The 22,817-nt window shown below is 44.8% G+C and overlaps 1 long non-coding RNA gene across 1 annotated transcript; it reads right to left on the reverse strand.

Annotated features, from left to right (window-relative positions):
- Positions 1–15,638: 15,638 nt before the first annotated feature.
- On the reverse strand, positions 15,639–18,627 carry LOC147340344 (uncharacterized). The gene is made up of 2 exons (XR_015159378.1): positions 18,251–18,627; positions 15,639–17,648 (listed from the first exon to the last, which is right to left on the reverse strand). It is a non-coding gene; the product is annotated as an uncharacterized LOC147340344 (long non-coding RNA).
- Positions 18,628–22,817: the final 4,190 nt, after the last annotated feature.

Here is a 22,817-nt window from a genome sequence, read left to right on the forward strand (position 1 = left end):
GAGCCTATTAAAAGTATGTACTTATTCCTATGTCACATCAGTGCCTAACTCACACACTCTTGAGAAAAAACACCTGCGATGATTTCAATACAGGAAACGCATTTTCCCTGAAACTACTTCATTATATTTTCTCATTTTGTGAAGTGGGGCATGAGGTGGAGAGGGAGGTGATGCCAAGGAAAGAGCCTACTTCTGAACCTGGTGAACACCAACTTGAGCCCAATTATTCTGGATCGACCAATGTCCATAGGAAGATTCAGTATCGGCTTAAGAGCATCAATCCCCATCGAGAGAAAGAGAAATAAGTCATATACAGACTGTTCAACCGCCATCTGATCCTGAAGAGGTGGGGGTGTTTGTGGAAAACAACAGTTCTGAGAGAGCTGGGATCCCACTTGACTGAAGAGGATTGTGGTCCTGTGGCACTAACGCACACCTGGTCGGTCCTAGAGCGATAGATGTCTCCCTCTGTCTGCGTGTCTGTGCCTCTCTCTATCCCTTGCTCTCACACATTCTTTCTCAGGATCAGGTTCTCACTAGCGGAATGCCAATGCAGTGCTTCCCATCCTCAGGCCAGTAGAGGAGCCTGGAGTGGTGGGTCGGCCTCCCATTCTCAGTGTGTGTGGAAGAGAAGGGTAAAGACCAGCGAGAGGAGGAGTCGTCCAGGGTCCTGTAGCGGCTACCTGCCCTTCACAGGGGAGGAGTCTGTGGGCCTGGCTTTGACAGCACAAAGATGGGACATTTACCCCTCCCCTCCTCATAGAAGGACCTTCCTGAGTATTCCCTTGGTTGTGGTGGATTGAGAGGGACCCCGGAGTGGCCTGAAGAAAAGTAGGTTGTCCCCGGTGATGGTGGCAGCAGGGCGGGGATGATTCGGAGGTGAGAAGGTAGTGCCGGGCCCTCTCAACCGTGTGCCCCAAGGGCCTCTCCCAGCAGCTTGGAGGCTAGGAGGGACGATCGCATCCGGAGTCACAAGAAGAGTTGTCGAGTACTGGAGATGCCCTCACAGATGACACCTGGTGATGGTCGGCTCTTGGGGTTGGAGGTCGGGGGTTTCTCCCTGATTGTCTGGTACTTTCTGTTGTCATCTGTCTGTGTGAGGAGCAGCTGGTGTTACTTGAAATTTTTAAAAAAATTAATTGATTTTAATTGGAGGCTAATTACTTTACAGTATTGTGGTGGGTTTTGCCACATATTCACATGAATCAGCCACGGGTGTACATGTGTCCCCCATCCCGAACCCTCTCCTACCTCCCTCCCATCCCATCCCTCTGGGTTATCCCAGTTCACTGGCTTTGAGTGCCCTGTTTCATGCATGGAACTTGCACTGGTCATCTATTTTACATATGGTAATATAAATGTTTCAATGCTGTTCCTTAAGATCATCCCACCTTTGCCTTCTCCCACAGAGTCCAAAAGCCTGTTCTTTATCTGTGTGTCTTTTGGTGTCTCGCATATAGGGTTGTCATTACCATTTTTTAAAATTCCATGTATGTAGGTTAATATACTGTATTGGTGGTTTTCTCTCTGACTTACTTCACTCTGTATAAAAGGCTCCAGTTTCATCCACCTAATTAGAACTGATTCAAATGCATTCTTTTTAATAGCTGATTAATACTCCATTGTGTATATGTAACACAGCTTTCTTATCCATTCATCTGCCAGAGGACATCTAGGTTGCTTCCATATTCTAGCTATTGTAAACAGTGCTGCGATGAATACTGGGGTTCACGTGTCTCTTTCAATTCTGGTTTCCTCAGTGTGTATGCCCAGCAGTGGGATTGCTGGGTCGTATGACAGTTTTATTTCCAGTTTCTTAAGGAATCTCCAAACTGTTCTCCATAGTGGCTGTACTAGTTTGCATTCCCACCAACAGTGTAAGAAGGTTCCCTTTACTCCACACACTCTCCAGCATTTATTGTTTGTAGACTTTCTGAGAGCAGCCATTCTGACCAGCATGAGATGATACCTCATTGTGGTTTTGATTTGCATTTCTCTGATAATGAGTGATGTTGAGCATCTTTTCATGTGTTTGTTAGGTATCTGTATGTCTTCTTTGGACAAATATCCATTAAGTTCTTTGGCCCATTTTTTGATTGGGCCATTTATTGTTTTGTTATTGAGCTGCATGAGCTGTTTGTATATTTTTGAGATTAATTCTTTGTGATTTTTTTCCTACCAATTGATACCAGTAAGACACTGGGAAAGAGTAAAAGCAAACTAATAAAGACACTGACTTTATTCTACCGATTGCAATTGGGAGAGCACCACAGACCTGAAGATCCGACTGTCAGCAAGGTGGTTTTGCATTGTACTTCATTCCACAGAGACTTCATTGTATTTCATTCAAAAAGACACATGTACTTTTTGTACCATTCATTGCAGCACCATTTATAATACCTAAGACATATAAGCAACCTAGATGTCCACCCACAGATGAATGGATGAAGAAGCTGGGTACATATGTGAGCAGAATACTACTCAGCCATAGAAAGGAACACTTTTGAGTCAGTTCTAATGAGGTGAATGTACCTAGAGCCTATTATACAGAGTGAAGTAAGAAAGAGAATAACAAAAATCATATATTAATGCATATATATGAGATCTAAAACAACGATACTGATAAGCCTATTTGCAAGGCAACAATAGAGACACAGACGTACAGAACAGACTTGGGGACTCAGTGGAGGAAGAACTGGGAAGAATAACACAAAATTGTAAAGCAACTATCCTAATAATTTATGACAGTTTTGCATCTTGTTTCCCATTGGGGTTCCTTTTATTTCAATTTCTTCCCTCTTCCATGGCTAGGACTTTCAAAATTACGTTGAATAAAAGTGGCAAATGTGGTTACCTTGTCTTGTTCTTCTTTTTAGAGGAAATGCCATCATTTTTTCACCATTGAGAATGTTTGCTGTGAATTTATCATATATGTCCATTAGTAGGTTGAGGTATGTTCCCATCCATGACCACATTCTGGACAGTTTTTATCATAAATGGGTGTTGAGTTTTGTCAAAAACTTTTTCTGCGTCTATTAAGATGATTACATGGTTTTTATTCTTCAATGTCTTAATGTAGTGTGTCCATTGAATGATTTGTGTATATTGAAGAGCCCTTGCTTTCCTGGGATAAATCTCAGTTTATCAGGGTGTATGATCCTATCAATATATCGCAGTATTTGGTTAGCTAGTATTTTATTGAGTTTTTTTTTTTTGCCTCCACGTTCATCAGTGAAATTAGCCTGTAATTTGTTGTTGTCGTTTTTGTTGTATTTTTGTCCTGTTTATGTATCAGGGTGATGGTGGCTTCATAAAAAGAATGTGGGACTGTTTTTTTCTTCTGCAGTTTTTTGGAATAATTTCAGAAGTAAAAGTGATCTGTAAACAATAGAATTCTGTGATGGTACCTATTCATGGACTTTTGTTTGTTGGGAGTTTTTTTTTTTTTTTCCCACAAATAAATAACACAGATATTTATTAGAGAATTATTTAGTTTACTTTCAATATACTAACATTAAAAGAAAAGAGAAATAGAAAGAGAAGATCCACCAAATTGGGTTTTGACCAATATCCAGATTTAAAGTCATGTGTTATGGCACATCTGGGGAACCAATTTGGAAAGGGTCCCAGGCAGCATGTCCTCTCTGTGGGTGAGACTTCAAAGACTGCAGTTCTGGGATCCCACTTATAATCCCAGGAAGGGTGCAAACTGATACCTTCATCAATCTGTGATCAAATTTCAAGACTGGTTTTATGTTAATGCTGTTTGTTTTGTCTTGTAAAAAACTCAGAATGTTGCTAAGCCTGGGACTTGGTTGGCCAGGCCCCCTCCAGGGTCTCAACAATCTCAAGATTTCTCTGTTGGGAGACTTTAAATCACAGTTTTAATCTCAGTACTCGTGATTAGTGTGTCCTTTTTTACCTATTTACTCCTAATTCAGTCTCGGGAGAGTGTAGCTTTCTATGAACGTGTCCATCTCTTCCAGGTTGTCCATTTTAGTAGCATATAGTTCCTTGTAGTAGTCTCTTATGATCCTTTGTATTTCAGTGGTGTCCACTGTAGCTTCTGTTTCATTTCTGATTTTATTGATTTGAGTCCTCTCCCTTCATTTCTTGATGACTCTAGCTAATGTTTTATCAATTTTGTTTATCTTTTCAAAGAACCAGCTTTTAGTTCCACTGATATTTTTCCTATTGTTTCTTTGTCTCTATTTTATTTATTTCTGCTCTGAGTTTTATGATTTCTTTTCTTCAAGTAAACAGGGGTGTTGCTTGTTCTTCTTTCTCTAGCTACGTTAAGTGTAAGGTTGTTTATTTGAGATTTTCTTGTTTCCTGAGGTAAGATTTTCTTTCTATAAACTTCCCTCTTAGAACTGCTTTTGCTGTATCCCATAAGTTTTGGATTGTCATGTTTTCATTTTCATTTGTCTCTAGGTATTTTTTCATTTCCTCTTTGACTTTTTCAAGGATCCATTGGTTTTTTAGTAGCATATTGTTTATCCTCCCCGTGTTTGTATTCTTTTTATAGTTTTTTCTTATAGTTTATTTCTAATCCCACAGCATTGTGATCAGAAAAGACTCTTGATATGAGTTCAATTTTCTTAAATTTATGTGGCTTGATTTGTGACTCAAGATATGATCTATCCTGAAGAATGTTCTATGTGCACATGAGAAGAAATTATATTCTGCTGCTTTTGGATGGAATGGCCTAGAAATAGCAATTAAGTACATCTGGTGTAATGTGTCATTTAGGGGCTGTGCTTCCTTCTTGATTTTCTATCTGGATGGAGACCAGTGGAGAAATAACTCCAGAAAGAATGAAGGGATGGAGCCAAATCAAAAAGAATACCCAGCTGTGGATGTGACTGGTGATAAAAGCAAGGTCCGATGCTGTAAAGAGCAATATTGCATAGGAACCTGGAATGTCAGGTCCATGAATCAAGGAAAATTGGAAGTGGTCAAACAAGAGATGGCAAGAGTGAATGTCGACATTCTAGGAATCAGCGAACTGAAATGGACTGGAATGGGTGAATTTAACTCAGATGACCATTATATCTACTACTGCGGGCAGGAATCCCTCAGAAGAAATGGAGTAGCCATGGTCAACAAAAGAATCTGAAATGCAGTACTTGGATGCAATCTCAAAAACGACAGAATGATCTCTGTTCGTTTCCAAGGCAAACCATTCAATATCACAGTAATCCAAGTCTATGCCCCAACCAGTAACACTGAAGAAGCTTAAGTTGAACGGTTCTATGAAGACCTACAAGACCTTTTAGAACTAACACCCAAAAAAGATGGCCTTTTCATTATAGGGGACTGGAATGCAAAAGTAGGAAGTCAAGAAACACCTGGAGTAACAGGCAAATTTGGCCTTGGAATACAGAATGAAGCAGGGCAAAAACTAATAGAGTTTTGCCAAGAAAATGCACTGGTCATAACAAACACCCTCTTCCAACAACACAAGAGAAGACTCTACACGTGGACATCACCAGATGGTCAACACTGAAATCAGATTGATTATATTCTTTGCAGCCAAAGATGGAGAAGCTCTATACAGTCAACAAAAACAAGACCAGGAGCTGACTGTGGCTCAGACCATGAACTCCTTATTGCCAAATTCAGACTTAAATTGAAGAAAGTAGGGAAAACCACCAGACCATTCACGTATGACCTAAATCAAACCTCTTATGATTATACAGTGGAAGTGAGAAATAGATTTAAGGGCCTAGACCTGACAGATAGAGTGCCTGATGAACTATGGAATGAGGTTCGTGACAGTGTACAGGAGACAGGGATCAAGATCATTCCCATGGAAAAGAAATGCAAAAAAGTAAAATGGCTGTCTCGGGAGGCCTTACAAATAGCTGTGAAAAGAAGAGAAGAGAAAAGCAAAGGAGAAAAGGAAAGATATAAACATCTGAATGCAGAGTTCCAAAGAATAGCAAGAAGAGATAAGAAAGCCTTCTTCAGTGATCAATGCAAAGAAATAGAGGAAAACAACAGAATCGGAAAGACTAGAGATCTCTTCAAGAAAATCAGAGATACCAAGGGAATATTTCATGCAAAGATGGGCTCGATAAAGGACAGAAATGGTATTGGACCTAACAGAAGCAGAAGATATTAAGAAGAGATGGCAAGAATACACAGAAGAACTGTACAAAAAAGATCTTCATGACCCAGATAATCACAATGGTGTGATCACTGACCTAGAGTCAGACATCCTGGAATGTGAAGTCAAGTGGGCCTTAGAAAGCATCACTACGAACAAAGCTAGTGGAGGTGATAGAATTCCAGTTGAGCTATTCCAAATCCTGAAAGATGATGCTGTGAAAGTGCTGCACTCAGTATGCCAGCAAATTTGGAAAACTCAGCAGTGGCCACAGGACTGGAAAAGGTCAGTTTTCATTCCAATCCCAAAGAAAGGCAATGCCAAAGAATGCTCAAACTACCACACAATTGCACTCATCTCACACGCTAGTAAAGTAATGCTCAAAATTCTCCAAGCCAGGCTTCAGCAATATGTGAACCGTGAACTTCCTGATGTTCAAGCTGGTTTTAGAAAAGGCAGAGGAACCAGAGATCAAATTGTCAAAATCCGCTGGATCATGGAAAAAGAAAGAGAGTTCCAAAAAAACATCTATTTCTGCTTTATTGACTATGCCAAAGCCTTTGACTGTGTGGATCACAATAAACTGTGGAAAATTCTGAAAGAGATGGGAATACCAGACCAAATACCAAATTTGTATGCAGGTTTTCCCTGTGGTCATGTATGGATGTGAGAGTTGGACTGTGAAGAAGGCTGAGTGCCGAAGAATTGATGCTTTTGAACTGTGGTGTTGGAGAAGGCTCTTGAGAGTCCCTTGGACTGCCTGATCTGCCTCTTGAGAAATTTGTATGCAGGTCAGGAAGCAACAGTTAGAACTGGACATGGAACAACAGACTGGTTCCAAATAGGAAAAGGAGTATGTCAAGGCTGTATATTGTCACCCTGTTTATTTAACTTATATGCAGAGTACATCATGAGAAACGCTGGACTGGAAGAAACACAAGCTGGAATCAAGATTGCCGGGAGAAATATCAATAACCTCAGATATGCAGATGACACCACCCTTATGGCAGAAAGTGAAGAGGAACTAAAAAGCCTCTTGATGAAAGTGAAAGTGGAGAGTGAAAAAGTTGGCTTAAAGCTCAACATTCAGAAAACGAAGATCATGGCATCCGGTCCCACCACTTCATGGGAAATAGATGGGGAAACAGTGGAAACAGTGTCAGACTTTATTTTTCTGGGCTCCAAAATCACTGCAGATGGTGACTGCAGCCATGAAATGAAAAGACGCTTACTCCTTGGAAGGAAAGTTATGACCAACCTAGATAGCACATTCAAAAGCAGAAACATTACTTTGCCAACAAAGGTTCGTCTAGTCAAGGCTATGGTTTTTCCAGTGGTCATGTATGGATGTGAGAGTTGGACTGTGAAGAAGGCTGAGCGCCGAAGAATTGATGCTTTTGAACTGTGGTGTTGGAGAAGACTCTTGACAGTCCCTTGGACTGCAAGGAGATCCAACCAGTTCATTCTGAAGGAAATTAGCCCTGGGATTTCTTTGGAAGGAATGATGCTAAAGCTGAAACTCCAGTAATTTGGCCATTTCATGGGAAGAGTTGACTCATTGGAAAAGACTCTGATGCTGGTAGGGATTGGGGGCAAGAGGAGAAGGGGACGACAGAGGATGAGATGGCTGGATGGCATCACTGACTCGATGGACATGAGTCTCAGTGAACTCCAGGAGTTGGTGATGGACAGGGAGGCCTGGCGTGCTGGGATTCATGGGGTCGCAAAGAGTCAGACACGACTGAGTGACTGATCTGATCTGATGAGCTCTTCATGGATGAAAGTGGAGTGTTAAAGTCCCCCACTATTACTGTGCTGCTGATGTTTTCTCCTTTTATGGCTGTTTGTATATTGAGGTGCTCCTATGTTGGGTGCATATTTTATTTACAATTGTGTCTTCTTCTTGGAGTAATCCATTGATCATTATGTGGTGTCCTTGAATCTTGCAACCATCTTTAAAGTCTATTTTGTCTGATGTGAGTATTGCTGTTCCAGGTTTCTTTAGATTCCCATTTGCATTGAATATCTTTTTTCATCCCTTCACTTTCAGTCTGTATGTGTACCTAGATTTGAAATAGGTCTCTTGTAGACAGTATTACTTGTGCTGGGCTGTGCTTTGTTGCTCAGTCGTGTCTGCCTCTTTGCGACCCCATGGATTGTACCCACACCAGGCTCCTCTGTCTATGGGGATTCTCCAGGTAAGAATACTGAAGTGGCTTGCCATACCATCCTCCAGTGACCTTCCCAACCTAGGTCGAATCCGGGTCTCCAGCATTGCAGGCAGATTCTTCACCGACTGAGCCATCAGGGAAGCCCAAGACTACTGTAATGGGTGGCCTATCCCATCTTCAGGGGATCGTCCCAATGCAGAAATCAAACTGGGGTCTCATGCATTGTAGGCAGATCCTTTACTAGCTGAGCTACCAGGGAAGCCCAGACAGTATTACACATGGGTCTTCATCTTTTTTTAATCCGTTATTTTTTCTTTTTCTTTAGGATGCAGCATTTCATCCATTTACATTTAAGTTAATTACTGACATTTATGTTCTTATTGACATTTTAAAAATTGTTTTGGGGTTCTAAAGGTGTTTATTCTAAACTTCCTTTTGTGATTTGATGACTATCTTTAGTGTTGTGTTTGGATCCCCTTGTCTTTTTTGTGTCTATATCTATTATAGATGTTTGGTTATCATGAGTTTTTTGTTGTAGCTGTCTATACACACACCACATACACATTTATATACATATATATATATATATATCTTCCAAGATGGTTCAAGTGCTAAAGAATCCCCCTGCCAATGCAGGAGATGCAGAAGATTTTGGTTTGATTCCTGGGTTGGGAAGATCCCCTGGAGGAGGAGATGGAAACCACTCCAGTATTCTTGATTGGAAAAATTTCATGGACAGAGGGGCCTGGAGAGCTATAGTCCATGGAGTTGCAAACACTCACACATGCCTGAGTAAAAGAGTATATATACTTGTTTAACTTTACTGGTCTCTTAATTTCAATGTCCTGCATTTGTACTCCCATCCTCTCATAACTGCTGCTTTTGATATCATATTTGTGTGTGGATGATTTACTATGCTTATCATCTGTTTGTCTTTATTGGTGAGCTTTCCCATTCATAATTTTCTTGTTTCTAGGCCTGGCCTTTTTGTTTTTGCCTAGAGATGTTACATTAGTCTTTGTTGTAAAGTTGGTGTGGTACTGTTGAATTCTCTGAGCCTTTGCCTGTCTTTTGATTTCTCTGTTGAATCTGAAACAAGAGCCTTGCTTGGTAGAGTATGTTTGGTTGTAGGTTTTTCCCTTTCACCGCTTTAAATATATCATGCCACTCCCTTCTGGCCTGCAGAGTTTCTGCTGAAATATCAGCTCATAATCTTATGGGGATTCCCTCTTATGTTATTTGCTACTTTTCTCTTGACCTGCTTAATATTTTCTCTTTGTTGTTAATTTTTCAGTGTGCTTAATATGTGTCTCAGCATTTTCCTCAGCACTTGGAACCAGCCAACCGGCGGAAGCGCAGAAAAAAAATACGTCGCTGATAACAGCAAAAGACTTTGAGATCTTTTTTCAACCCGGACGGGCGGGGGAGAAACGGGCAAACGGCTCCGCGGAGCAACATTGCCCCCTGGAGACCACAGAAACCAAAAGGCCAGCAATCTCGGAAGAAAATCGATCCTTCCTGCTGGGCTTTTCGGCAGAGGACTTATGGGGGATGCCCCTGAGGACCAGAGAAAGGGAACCTCTCGAAGGGACCCGGGCAAACCACTCCTGGACCGCGCGAGTTCCGCTCGACCCGCCCACAGAACCACAGCGAGGCGATAAGAAGTCAGGAAGTCCAGGAAGATCCGGAGTTGCTGAGGGCTGGTTCTGGGCCTGTCCCGGGGAGCAGTGAGGTCAGTGCCAGTTTCCCAGCCTGCGTCCGCTGGGAGATTTCTCCCCGAAACTGCTTGGAACTCTCCGCTGAGGGACTTGATCCGTGATGTCCGGGTCCTGTCCAACCTGGCCCCAACAAGATGGTTATTTTGGGTCACTACCCTGCCCTCTTCTCTGTCCGTCGACTCTGGATTAAAGTCCCTTCCTGACCCACCTTGCAGTGAGCAGAGCAACTTGTACTCCTTAACAGCTGATTACTTCCAGGTGCTTTGCAATATAAATATGTTATCATGTCACAATCCTGATAGAGTGAATGAGTCGTTTTCTATGTAGTTTCCCTCCCCGCCCCCTTTCATTTAGTATCTCATTGTAATAAATACGTTATTGTTGGTTTTCAGTCCGTTGGTCGTGTCCGACTCTTTGCGACCCCATGGACTGCATGCAGCACGTCAGGAGGCTTCCCTGTCCTTCACCATCTCCCGGAGCTTGCTCAGACTCCTGTCCATTGAGTCAGTGATGCCATCCAACCATCTTGTCCTCTGTCATCCCCTTCTCCTCCTGCAGTCAGTCTTTCGCAGCATTGCAGGCTGTCTTACCCTGGATCCCAGTGAGCATTTCCTTTCACTCTTCCACTGGGGAGGAGAATGTATCCTGCAAACCAGTGTGCAAGCTACAATCTGACAGCCTTGAGACCTGAACATAGGGACATCTCTGAAGAACCCTGAGAACCTGGAGAGCTGACTCTTTGTGTGCCACAGGTCCCAAAGGCATAAAGTGAGGGCAGTAGTAGCATTTGCTTCTTGGGTGGTGTCCAGCATCAATTACCCAGCAGGATCTTAGCTCGGCACTTGTGCATGTTATGTTATTATTGTAGGTGGCTCAGATGGTAAGGAGTCAGCCTGCAGTGCAGGATAGCCAGATTCAATGGCTGGGTTGGGAAGATCCTCTGGAGAAGGAAATGGCAACCCACTCCATTATTCTTGCCTGGAGAATCCCATGGGCAGAGGAGCCTGGCAGGCTATAGTCCAACGGGTCTTAAAGAATGAGACACGTCGGAGCCACTTTCACTTCTACTTCACGTAATGATTTTCCAGTCAAAACTCACTGTCATAATACAGTTCTCTTTAAATATACAGGAACCCCTCAACGATCCGAGGCAAGACAAGGGTAACCACTCCGTGCACTATCATTCACTGTCAGCTTATATTATTTTATTGTAATTTTAAGTGTCAGTGGTTCCGGCGAAAGTTCTCACAAGGGGCTCTCTGAAGAGCTCAGATGCAGTTTGAATCAGGCAACTGGCACAAGCGGAGGAAAAGACAAAACCAAACCAAAGCAAACAAAACCAGCCGCTTCTTGTGGCAAAAGGCTTCCTGTCATTTTATTAAAGCGCGAGAGCGGGGAAAAAACCGGCCCGGCGACACTGTGGAGCAACACTGCCACCAGCTGGCCACAGAAACCAAAACGCCGCAAGCCCGGAAGAAAATTCATCGTTTCGGCCGGGTTTTCGCGCAGAGGACTGGACAGCGTGGACGCGAAAGTTAAGGGGGATGCCCGTAAGGACCAGAGAAAGGAAGAGAATCTCTCGAAGGGGTACGGCCAAACCACCCCTGGACAACGAGCAGTCCGCGGAACCATAGCAACACGGGCAGGAAGTTAGAGTGTCCAGGAAGATCCGGAGCTTGGTGGGCGGGGCTGCACTCCGATTGGCTGGCTCTGGGCATGCGCGCAGCAACCTAGTGAGGCCCGTGCCAGTCTCTTGGCCCTGGTCGGCTGGGAGTCTTGTCCGGGACCTTGTTTGGAACTCTCCACTGAAGAACCTGACCAGTCGTGACGTCCGGGTCCTGTCGCCCACTGCCGAAGCCCCCGACGTGCGGGAACGTTACAAGTCCCCTGTCCATTCTCCTCCCTCCCACCCCCGGCCTGTGAACGCGTTCCTCCCGTGGTACACTCGCTGTTCTCTCAGGCCTCACTCTTCTGATCCGTCCTCAGTGCCCACGAGGCTCACCCGGTCACCCCGGAGACTCTCCGTCCTTAGCGATGCTCCCTTCCTCCCCACCCGAGCATCGCTCTGCCCACGGTCCTGCCACGGACATCAGGAAAGACCGTGCCCCTCATGGTGTCCTGTTTCTAGCCTTCCTCCCTGTCATCACCCTCAACATGAAGTCCTGTCCTCCAGTTCCTTCGCACTACTGCCAGTGCACTGATACCACAACCTCCTGGAGACCTCCAGCTCACCGACCACGCGTCCTTTCCCAGCATGCACCAGGCCCCTCCTGGATTGGCTAAGCCAGGGCTGGAAACTGTCCCCTGCAAACACACCACTCCCCGACAAACATACCTCTTTGTGCTCCTTGCGCCCTCCTGCCTGCCCACTCCCTGCCTGTGTCTGAGCACCTGAGCATCCAGGAGAAAACTTTACAACTTTACAGAAGTGTTTCATCTTGAATCCATGGCCGGAGTAGATCGCTGTTCAGTTTCACCGTCACCTAGCTACACTCCTACACTACACACTAGTAACCTTCCTCCATGCTAATGACCACCAGCCCCACCCGCCAATAATTCGTGGAGAATGCGGAAGCAACCCCGTGGGATTTGTCAAGTTTCCCAGTCCCGATCTGCATGTTTCTGCCCTGGCACTCTGCTGCCCTTCTCCACGACTGCTCCTGACTGCATCCAGCCCGTCACCTCTGCCCAGGATCCCATGCCTTGCACCTTCTCAGGGACTTTGCACCTGCAGTTATCATTCCTCTCTCCTGAACCAGCACCTGCTCCCTCTACATCGGAGCATTCCACAGCACAGGGGGAAACCCACCGTCTTCCACCACCCTATTCTGCAGCTACTGGCACATTACCGATTGCCCTTCAAAGCAAAACTGCTTCAAATTCTGCTGAGATATTCTCTCCTCAGCCCCCTTCTATGGAGCTTTTGTCCCAGTCACTCCACTATAACTGGCCTTGTCACGGCCATCATTAATATCCATACTTCCTGATTCCACACTCTTCAGTGCTCATCTTAGCCAATATCTCAGGCACCTTTGGCATACTTGACTCTTGTGTTCTTTATCCCTCTGTTTTTTTATAGTTCAGGGGCGTGGGGCTTATGTGACAACAGCGTCTCCTAGATGTACTCGACAAGGTACACATTCTACACCTGGATATTGTTTGGGAAGTCTTGGGTCAAATGAAAGACAAGCCAAAGAAAAGAGCGTCCCAGTCACTGCGGGGGAACGGCCCACAGAGGCAGTGGCAGACAGAGGTGAGAGAGCTCAGACAAGGGAGGTGTGACCAGAAATGAAGAGGAACACCAGGGAAAGGAGGGTTCCACCCCATTCACACTTGGGACTCACAAGGGGCACACCTTACAATGACCCAACGGAGTCTTAGGGCAGAAGAGTGGCTGCAGTTTAGGAATTTCATTGTCTGGAGCTGATCTTGGTTCCTGCTGCGGTACAGGTGAGATCCAAGGGAGGGCTCTGCAACACCCGAGGGAGAAATGTGGAAAGGGACTGAATCCAGACGAAGCCTAAGCAGGCAATGAGCTAGGGGACCTTGCAGCTGAGAATGAGGAGTGGACGTCCCTGCCGGGGGATGGGCTGGACGATCAGACCCAGATTCAGAGGGGTCTGCACATGCCAGCAGGGTGGCTGAGGCTCAGTCAGCCGGGGAGGACCGTGCCCACAGCAAGACGAGGGAGATAAAAATGCAAGTTTCACCACCCCCACTCACGGGCGGTGCAGGTCAGCATCACCAAGTGGAGCCAGGAGAGGAGAGCACACCCTGCAAGCACACAGCCCGCTACTTCCAATACTATGCGTTCTTTGGTTCCTTTCAAGCCATGCTTCTTGAAAGTATAGACTCCAGGACCATCCTTATCTGGTTACCTCTCGATTCCTCCGCCATGTGCCCATCCACAGAACATCCCCTTGCTAACGTCTCCCAAGAGCTCCGTCGGCCAACCATAGTACCCAGTGCTGTATAGGCCACAGACACATTCCGTTTTCAAAACCACTTTTCCTTGGTCAGAGTCTGTGACAGCAGCCCACCCTGGCTTTCCCCATAACTCTCAGGCCATTATTTCTAAGTCTCTTTGTCTGTCCATTTACTTTGATCCCCTCCTAAATCTTGGGCTTTGTTTTCCTCTGGTTTCCAACCTCTGCCCTGTGCTCTTCCACTCCACACATGATGCTTGGGTGACCACGTCACCCCCCAGAGCTTTTACCCATCTGACTTGTTTTCATCAGTATCCCCCTGTATGCTGTTGGCTTTTCCTGTCACTAAATATACCTAAGACATCTCAGCTGGGCCCCAGATTCCGCACAGGCCGAGACGTATGGGCCATCTGCACTCAGTTGTCCCATAAGCCCTGCAGGCCTGCTAGTAGTCCCAGGCCAATGTTTCCTGTCTCATGGATGGGCACTGCCATCCACCCAGTTCCTTAAACCACAATCCCGGGCATGCTGCTGGGTGTGATCTTCACTGTGCCATGACTTCCCTGGAGCAGCTCTGGAAAAGGCTGACATGAGATCTTCCTGTTGCCACAGATGGGGATGGGTTCCTCTGAGAGGCCCTGTTCCTGCAGACAGGCTCTGAACGTGTCCTGAGCACGGGCCATCACCCTCTTTTGGATCTCTGAGAGAACCCGGGCGCTGTAATGCACCTGAGAGGTTGAAAGCCCTGTCTTTAACAAGATGATGAGTCAGGACACAGCAGTGCAAGCCCATCACTGGGGAATGTGCCAAAGAATATCCGGAAGAGATCCCTAAAGAACGTTTAGGGAGGTGGGTCTTCATGGGTGTGCACCAAACAAGGGATTGCTTAACTGTATTTTTCCCAATAAGCATCCTGTTTCGATTTGGTCTTCATGTGAGCGCGGGAGTTAATTTGATAACACAGGAAACAGTTTAAAAGCGCAGCTGAGCACAGGCAGCAGATACGCTGACAGCCGATCCTCGTACATCAACATCAGCAGCTACAATTCTCAGCCATCTTTAATCTTTGATGCACTATTCTGGTCTGTCGAATGAAGTTATCTCCACAGTGTTTTAGAAATGTATTCAACTAACTAGGCAAAGGGATCCTGACAAGAACTAAAACGTACGGAGTTTCACTAACAACAGTAGGGTTTTACTGTAAAACTTTGGATTCAGGACCACGTAGCAGAGCAAGCACAAAGTCAGTTTTCAAACTAGTATTAATTTGGGCAAGTTGTCCCTTTCCTCAGCCTAAGATAGTGGGTCATGATGAAAACCTGCTTTCGCTGTAGAGAGGAGTCGCAAATTTTTGATCTTCGATTTCCTCCTGTAAGAATGGGTTCTGTTTCCACAGCTGCAAGCTCAGCGTTCATAAGAGAACTTTTTCAGATAATGCTCAAGCCAGGGCCACATTCCAAACCTACTACTTCAGACCCTCTGGGGATGTCCTGCCAGCATCAGCTTTTCTCCAGGGGAGATTTGATGCACAGTTTAGGTTGAGAAGTACAATCTCATGATGCTTTACCTGTCCTGCTTTTAAATAGAATCCTGAACTGAAGAGCCATGTTTGCTACTAAAGACGTTAAAATTTTTTAATTAATTAATTAATTAATTTTTAAATTAACTAATTAATTAATTTTTTAAAAATTAATTTTAATTAACTTCTGAGTGGTATTTTGACATATTTATTCACAGCCATATTTAGAACAATTTCAATGACTCAGTGGTGTGTTATGCCCCCAAGTCCCCTTCCTTACTGGACACTCAGGCAGATGGAGGGGAGGGAACACGCCTCAGGCCTGGTGGCAGAAGGAGGATGGATAGAGCTCCGTTGTCTTGGTTACTGCTCTGCTGAGCATCCCTCCTGGGTTGCTGAAGTCAGGCAGGGGGCCTCACACCAGCTTAACAGGTATTCCTGTGACCAAAGGTTGGAGCTAAGGGCTGAGATCCGTTACTGAATCTGGGAAATGGAAGCTGGGTCCACGTGATTTGAGAAGAATGGGAAAACAACTAAGAAGAATTTCAGATGCAGGGTGGGTTCTGGGAGCCTGTCCAGAGCTACTGACTTGTGGTCACACAATGGGCGCCTGTGCATAAACACAGAGACACACTAGACGTGTGTGCTTACTGGGGATTCTGTCCTGACGTGCACAGCGACTGTCTCTGGAGGGAGCATCTAGCACATGTGGAGGAGGCCGGACCCAGAACGTGGAAGGAGCAGGGGCTCCTCATTGACAAAAAAGCAATGGCATATCTTTTCCCACATGTCTCACTTGGACATCTGCATTACCTTCCTAAACTGCTTTACTGAGGTATAGTTACACACCACAAATCACACCCATCACTTCCAGGGCAGTGACTTTTAGTAACTTCACACAGTGGTGCAACCACCTCCACAGTGCAGTTGTGGAACACTGCCAGCACCACTAAAAGGTTCCGTGTACCCATTAGCAGTCGATCCCCAAAAGGACCTGCAGGCCCAGGCATCCTCTCATCTAATTTCTGTCTCTGTAGATTTGCCCTTTGTGGGCATTCACAACAACGGACTCCTGCAGGAAGTGGCCTTTTGTGTCTGGGTTCTTTCACTTAGCACAGTGCTTTGGAGGCTCACCCATGTGCCAGCAGAAAGCAGAAGTTCATCACTTTTCATCCATCTGTGCTCTTCCACTGAATGGCTAAGAATACTCTGTTTACCACTCTCCAGCTGACAGACTTTTAGGCTGCTCCACTATTTGGAGATTACAGACAGTGCTGCTGTGAAAGACATCGAAGGACAAGTATTTGTGTGGACATAGGTTTCATTTCTCATTTCTCCATGATTTCATTTCTTCTTTTGCATGGTGCACAGGCTAGACCCTTCAGTCTGTGGAATAGAGGTGGTTGAAGCAGACCACCTATTCTGGTCTGGATCTCAAGAGGCAAGCATTCACTCAGACTCTACTAGATGTGATGTGACGAGAGCTGTGTGTTTCTCGGGGATGTTCTTCAGCATGGCAATGACGATCCCTTGTATCCCAAGATGGTTGACCGTGTTTCTTGATTTAGTTATTTACTTATCTGTCATGAACGGGTCTTGAACTGTGTCAAGTGCTTTTTCTTTGTCTGTCAAGATGGCAGGTGGTTTCCGTCCTTCATTACATCAATACTCTGTTTCCCATAACTGAAGTTGAGTGTCGGTCCAATACTGCAATCCTGGGAAAGATCTCGCACAGCCCTTTGCAAAATGTTTCTCGATTTGGTTTGCAGGTACTGTGTTGAGGGTGTATGCATCGCTATTCATGATAGATATGGGTCTGTAGCTTTCTGGTGATGGCAAGTCTGGCTTTGGTACTGGGGTAATACTGTGCTTATAGGATGAATTAGGAAATGTTTCCTCCTCCCTCCTGTCTATTCAGGAAGAATCTGTGAAGGATGGGTGCTATTTCTTCTTCAAAACTTTGATAGATTTCACTGATGAAACCAGGAGGCCCAGGACTTCCCTGTGGGAAGGTCTTTAAATGAATGGTTCAGTATCGTTGCTTGCTACCGGTACATTCAGATTTGTTTTTGGCCACTGCCCTTAAGCCAACTCCCATCCAGTATTCTCTGCCCTGTTGGTTCCTATGGCTCTGTCTCTGGCCTAGGATTTGACGTGCTGGACATCTCTGCACATCACAGGATTCTGGCTCCTACTCTGTAACTGGGGAGAGTATGCTGCTCAGAAGTGACCCCCAGATCACCAACACCCAATGGGCAGGTTGGGGATACAGACTTTGAGGTGGGGAGGGGGTGGCACAGCTGATATCCTAATTTACAACTGCCTATCCATCCTCCAGGCGCCCTCATGCAGGATGTCGGTAATTCTGCAGTTGGGACTGGCACAGCAAGGACCCAGAGTACCCTGTCCCCTCCCCGGCCATGTCCACTTCATCTACCCTGATCCTTGTCATTCTTCTCGCCTCCTAGCAACGCAGCCTCACAGGGGATCAGTGATGCACTCGCCAGCTCATCTAAGGGTGTCAGATCTCCTCTCTGCTCAATGACTCAACTCTCAAGGGCAGGGACTGGCCATGCAATTCCTCCTCACCTCCCCGTCTCAACAGCCAGCCTGGCGCGGCATGGAGGGGATGTAACATATACAGTGAAAACCTTCATGATTGGCTAAATGAGGGACTGGGGATGGCAGGATCGACCTGGGTTGGCTGCTGGAGTGAGCCCATCGCATCCCACCCTGGGGAACTTGTGCCAGGCAGGGATGACCATCCCTGCCCCAGTGCACTGTGGCTAGCATCAGTGACGTACCTTATCCAGACTTGGTGTGCCACCAGCTGTGGATGGACACTGGAGTCACCGGGTCTTCTTACTTCACCCCAGCCTTTACGGAGGGTACAGTTGGGCATGCTCTGTCAGCAATAAACCTGCACTCACATGGCCTATTAGTCTATGACAAAGGAGCCAAGAACATCCATCATGGAAAATGCTGTCTCTTCAATAAATGGTTATGGAAAACTGGACCCCCTTCTTATACAACATTCAAAAATAAACCACAACAACAAAAGATTAAAGACGAAATTGTTAGCCTTTAAACCATAAAGCTCGTAGAAGAAGATGTAGGCAGTACGCTCTTTGACACAGGTCTTAGCAATAGATTTTTTGACATGTCTCCTCAGGCAAGAGCAACAAAAGCAAAAATAAACAAATGGGAGTTCATCAAACTAAAAAGCTTTTACTCATCAAGGGAAACCGTCAACTAAAGAAAAAGGCAACCTGCTGAGTGGGAGAAGATATGAGCAAGTGATACACATCCCAAAAGTGGTACATATCCAAAACAGCTAAAGGACTCATAGAATGTATTGGGAAAAACACCCAAAACCCGATTTTAAAATGGGGTAAAGCACTGAATAGACTTTTCTGCAAAGAAGAGATACGGATGTCTAATAGACATATGAAAAGATGTTCAACATCTCCTCCTCAGGGATTAGAAAATCATGACCACAGTGAAGTACTTGCTCATACCTGTCAAGTAGCTGTTTTCAAAAAGACAACACGTAAGAAATGTTGGGGAGGATGTAGAGAAAAGGAAACCCTCGTGAGGTGTTGGTGGAAATGTATATCAGTGCAGCCACTATGCAGACAATGAGGGCTTCCGCAAAAACTGAAAACAAGAACTACCATATGATCCTCAGTTCCACTTCTCGGTATTTTTCTTAACTATAGAAGAAACACTAGTCACAAAACATATATGTGTGCCTCTGTTCACTGAAGCGTTATTTACAGCCAAGGGGAGCCAAGATATGAAAGGAACCTAAGTGCCCATCGATAGATGAGTCAAAAAGGAAGAAATGGTACACATACCCCCCCCCACACACACACAGTGGAATATTACTCAGCAGTTAAAAAAAAAAGAAACAAATCTTGTCATTGTCGACAACATGGATGGACCTAGAGGGTGTTATGCCAAGTAAAACTAGGCACACAGAGAAAGACAAATACCACACAGTTTTATTTACATGTGGAACCTCAGAAATAAAATAATAGAACACGGGAAACAAGACAGAAATAGATTCAGAGACACAGAGAACAAACATGGTTACCAGAGGAGGAGGGAGTAGGGAGATGTGTAAAACAGGGAAGGGATTAGGAGATACAAACTTCCAGTTATAAAATAAGTCATGGGAATGGAATGTACATACAGGGAATATAGTCAATAATCTTGTAAGAAATCTCTGTGGTGACACATGGTAACCAAACTTATCGTAGCAATTCATTTCATAATGTTTTAAAATATGGACTCACTCTGTTGTGCACTTGAAACAAATATAATATCATATGTCAACTTTGGCCCTCCCCAGTGGTTCAGCGGTAAAGAATCCTCCTGCAATGCTGGAGCTGCAGGAGGCATGGGTTGGACTCCTGGGTCGGGAAGATCCCCTGGAGCAGGGCATGGCAACCCACTCCAGTACTCTTGCCTGGAAAATCCCATGGACAGAGGAGCCTGGCGGGCTACAGTCATGTGGTTGCAAAGAGTTGGACATGGCTGATGTGACTTAGCATGCATGCACGCATGGCAACTTTATTGAAGAAATAAAGAGCGGGCGCTCTGAATGGAGGATGCCGAGGTTTGTGGGTCACTTTTCCTCTGGCGGCCTATGTGACTCTGAGCAATGCCCCTAACTTCTCTGTCCTCTGGTTTCTCACCTCATCAATTAGGATTGAAATCTTCCAAAATGCTGGGTCTTTGAAGGAGGGGTAACTAAGGTGCCTTCTCTGCACAGTGTTGCTATGAGTACTCAAAGACTTCATTACGCGTATATGTACAGAGAGCTAAGCACGGTCCAGAGGGGAGCTCTTCTTGTGTCTCTTCACTTCTGTTTCCGCTTGTACTAGTAGCCCCCTGTCCCTGCCCCCACGCTTTCACCTCCCCCACCCCGACTCTGCACTCTCTCCCCTGTGCCCCTGTCCTCAGACTCTCCATCCCAAAACACAGCTGAACATCTCCTCACGATGTACCCCAGAAAATACCCATACCATCACCCGTGGATTAAACAATCATGAATATTAGCAGAAAAGATAAGAAACACAATAAATGGGCAATGTTAAAACTACACAAGAAATAAGGCATTACTGATGGAAGTCTGACTACTAATACTTTCATATCTTCATCAGATTCAGATCTTCAGCATTTGATATACGAGAATTAGACTTGATAAAACAATGGGAGAAAAGGCAATGCAACGTGGTTCCTTAAATAAGACCTAACAAAATGGGGGCACACGGTGTGTTCACGGGTTGAGAAATTCAATATAATTAGGATGTCAGTAGTCCCCATACACATCCATCAATTTCATACAATTCCAGTCAGAAATTTCAGCAGGACTTTTTTGTACATATACACTAACTGATGATAAAATTTCTGTGGTAAGGCAAATGAACTAGAATAGCCAAATGATTCTGAAAAACAATGTTGGAGGATTAACACTAACCTGAAATTTACTTTGCACCTTCAACCAAGAGTTGTAAGCAACTAAGTGTCTATGAAGGGATGAATGGATATAGAAGACATGGTGACACTGGTCAGAACGGCCACCATCAAAAAGTCTACAAACAACAAATGCTGGATAGGGTGTGGAGGAAGGGGAACGCTCTCACTCAGTTGATGGTAATGCAAACTGCTATAGCCACCGCGGAGAACAGTGTGGGATTCCTTTAAAAACTAGGACTAGAACTGCCATGTGACCCAGCAATCCCACTGCTGGGCAGACACCCCGAGGAAACCAGAAGTGAAACAGACACATGTACCCCAACGTTCACTGCAGCACTGTTTACAATAGCTAGGACATGGAAGCAAGCTGGATGTCCATTGGCAGACGAACGGATAAGGAAGTTGTGGTACATATACAATGGAATATTACTCAAGTATAAAAAGGAATGCACTTGAGTCAGTTCTACAGAGGTGGATGAACCTGGAGCCTGTTATACAGAGTGAAGTAAGTCAGAAAAAGAGAAATACTGTATATTAATGCATATATATGGAATTTAGAAAGACGGTACCAATGACCCTACGTGCAGGGCAGCAAAGGAGACACAGACGTACAGAACAGACTCGGACTCAGTGGGAGGAGTGGGTGGGATGATTTGAGAGAATAGCATTGAAACATATACAGTAACATATGTAAAACAGATGACCAGTGTTAAGTTCCATGCATGACGCAGGGCACCCAAAGCCGGTACTCTGGGACAACCCCGAGGGATAGGGTAGGGAGGGAGGGAGGTGGGAGGGGGGTTCAGGATGGGGGGACACGTGAATCCCTATGGCCGATTCATGTTGATGTATGACAAAAACATCACAATATTGTAAAGTAATTACCCTCCAATGAAAATAAACTAATTTGAAAAGAGGAAATGTGATGATATATATACAATGGAATATTATTCAGTCAGAAGGAAGAAAATTCTGCCTTTTGCAACAACATGAATGGACTTGAAAGGCTTTATGCTAAGTCAAAAAGCTGAAAGAGAGAAAGACATATATTGTATGTTCTCACTTATATGCAGAATCTAAAAAAGTCAAACTTATAGAAATAAGAGTTTAGAATGGTGGTTTCCGGGCCCTGGGGAAAATGTTGAATACAGGGTACAAACTTACAGGTATGAGATGAGTAAGTTTCGCGGATCCAATGTATAGCATGGTGAGTATAATTAACAAAACTGTATAATACAGTGAAAGCTAAGAGGGTAGATCTGAGATGTTATTTCCTCAACGTTTTTTTAAAAGGATTATGTGAGGGGATAGAGTGCCAACCCTGCCATGGTAATCGTTTTGCCAAATATGTGTATCAAATCATCACATTGGCATCTTAAACTTACAGGTTACATGTCAATAATACCTCAAAAAAGGGGGAAAAAATAAGAGAGTCCTGCATGTTTCTGGCGGGAGAGCCCTCAAGCTATATTCTGTGGCCCTCTGACATCTCCCCATCACTCTTGAACTTTCCCTTATTACTGACATGACAAGGTGAACCAGGCTCATTTATCCTTTCCTTCCTCAGCCTGGGAACCCATCATTTAGTGGAGAAAGGTGTTCAGAAGCTAGGATCTGGGGACTGGTGTAATTAGCGCCATTGGAATGTTGCTGTTTCCAGTAACTTGGGAATACATGTGTGTACACAATCACACACACAAACACGTAGACACACATCTATAGTTATAGATCAGTCTAGCCACATATGCACACCTATCGAATACAAGAAGTTTGCACGGAGACCTTTAGTTCCAGTAGAATTCCTCAGAATTTGTTCTAGCTCACTTCCTTTCCATATTGGAAATTCCCTTTTCCAAAACTGACAGACGTGGCTCTCAGCATTCTTAT

This window comes from Bos grunniens, chromosome X (assembly GCF_055505025.1).
Source record: "Bos grunniens cultivar Pamir isolate PY7600 chromosome X, Bosgru_T2T1.0, whole genome shotgun sequence".
In the NCBI taxonomy this organism is placed as follows: Eukaryota; Metazoa; Chordata; class Mammalia; order Artiodactyla; family Bovidae; genus Bos; species Bos grunniens.